This window comes from Notolepis coatsorum (assembly GCF_963971535.1).
Source record: "Notolepis coatsorum genome assembly, contig: SCAFFOLD_219, whole genome shotgun sequence".
Lineage (NCBI taxonomy): Eukaryota > Metazoa > Chordata > Actinopteri > Aulopiformes > Paralepididae > Notolepis > Notolepis coatsorum.
Genome location: NW_028173547.1, coordinates 108,723 through 111,083, shown reverse-complemented (window position 1 = coordinate 111,083; position 2,361 = coordinate 108,723).

Sequence of the window (2,361 nt, the reverse complement as noted above, 5' to 3'; positions counted from 1 at the left end):
CCAACGCCGGCCTGTCCCACTCACTGGTGGACCTGGTCAAAGGGGCGGAGTCGGACGTCCCCAGCAGCAAGGACTCCGAGGACTCGCTGGACGATGACGACGATGACGATGATGACGACGACGACGATGATGATGATGATGATGATGATGATGATGATGATGATGATGAAGACGATTCTGATGGTAGCCTGTCAGGTGGGTTAGATAGCTGATGGTAGCCTGTCTGTCAGGTGGGTTAGATAGCTGATGGTAGCCTGTCTGTCAGGTGGGTTAGAGATAGCTGATGGTAGCCTTTTTAAATCATCTGGCGACCCCTCCACGGCGGCTCGCGACCCTCCTGTGGGTCGCGACCCCGACTTTGGGAACCCCTGGGTTAGATAGCTGATGGTAGTCTGTCAGGTGGGTTAGATAGCTGATGGTAGCCTGTCAGGTGGGTTAGATAGCTGATGGTGTCAGGTGGGTTAGATAGCTGATGGTAGCCTGTCTGTCAGGTGGGTTAGATAGCTGATGGTAGTCTGTCAGGTGGGTTAGATAGCTGATGGTAGCCTGTCAGGTGGGTTAGATAGCTGATGGTAGCCTGTCTGTCAGGTGGGTTAGATAGCTGATGGTAGCCTGTCTGTCAGGTGGGTTAGATAGCTGATGGTAGCCTGTCTGTCAGGTGGGTTAGATAGCTGATGGTAGCCTGTCTGTCAGGTGGGTTAGATAGCTGATGGTAGCCTGTCAGGTGGGTTAGATAGCTGATGGTAGCCTGTCTGTCAGGTGGGTTAGATAGCTGATGGTAGTCTGTCTGTCAGGTGGGTTAGATAGCTGATGGTAGTCTGTCAGGTGGGTTAGATAGCTGATGGTAGTCTGTCAGGTGGGTTAGATAGCTGATGGTAGCCTGTCAGGTGGGTTAGATAGCTGATGGTAGCCTGTCTGTCAGGTGGGTTAGATAGCTGATGGTAGTCTGTCTGTCAGGTGGGTACCCTTGAATGGGTACAATACAGTACGGCTCAATACACACAATTGTTAAGGGAATGCAGACCAGAGAAAGACTTTCGTCTTGTTTACATCAGGGTCCCCCATTTTCAATTCATTTATGTATGACATTTATGACATACACACGACATACAGATATGCAGTACTGTTACATCCAGACATTTATGACATAATGATACAAGATATACAAATATACAGCTAACGTTACGTTATAGCATCAAAAGCTATCGATAACGTTAGCTAGTAACTTGCAAGACAATCAACTTTTGTGACTCGCAAAATTATCTTTTAAATTGACAGACATATGTGTGTAATTCATGGCACAACTCAAACAGGATGGACCATTTGTTTCGCTTCTCGCCATTGGCTACGTACATGAGTCCCATGGTGGTCAGCGGAAGGGGAGGGACTTCGCCTCTCTATAGGGCGGTGTAGTCTGACGTCACTGGTTGGTTGTTCCACCCGTATAGGGATTCATAGGGGAAAATGGATTATCGGCTATTGTAACAATTATGCCGCATGGAAATTGAAAAGCTTTCCATTTTTGCACAAAAAGAGTTCCCTTCTATCACTAACATTATTGTTTAAGCATTTTTGGTTGAAATACAATTTGGTGATTATTTTTTTTATGATTAATTGCGAATATTTTCACGTTGAGCTATAATAGATTGTGGATGAATAAGCACAGAAAGGTACACCGTGTCCAACGTTAACGTTTTATTTATCTTATAACGAGCCGATTTAGAAATGGTCAATGGGGGACATACATTGAGTGGAACAGAGGGTGGAACAGGAAAAAACGGAAATGACGTACCCACTACACCTCCCTATTCATAGTCTGAAACTGGGAATTTACTAGGAGAACTCGAACGCACCACCACGGTTGTTGTAAAGATCATTTACGAGGGTCAGGTCACCTGAATGCATCACCACCACCACCACGGCTGGGCTTCCCAAAGGTCAGTGAATACCACGATCACAACACCAGAGGGAGCTCCACAAATCATGTTAAACCCAGATTCGGCTCAAACAAGGGACTAAACACGTTTCGCAATTATGCCACATCAATGTGGAACGCCCTACCCAAAGCTGTAAAGGAATGTGGATCACTACCCACTTTCAAAACCTCTCTCAAGGGACACCTACGGGAGACTGCAATTCAACACTGGCCCCTGTAAATATCCTAACCCGACCCCCTCCAATGTACAGTCATTTACATAGTATGGTTTTGTCAATAGTCCAATGTACAATTTTGTTTGTTTGTACAGTGTCTCCTCCCCCCCCCCCCTCAATGTACAGTTTTGCTTGTTTATACAGTGTGCCCCCCCCCCCCCCAACCACCTCCAATGTAAATTACCCAGTATGGTTGTCAATATCCCAATG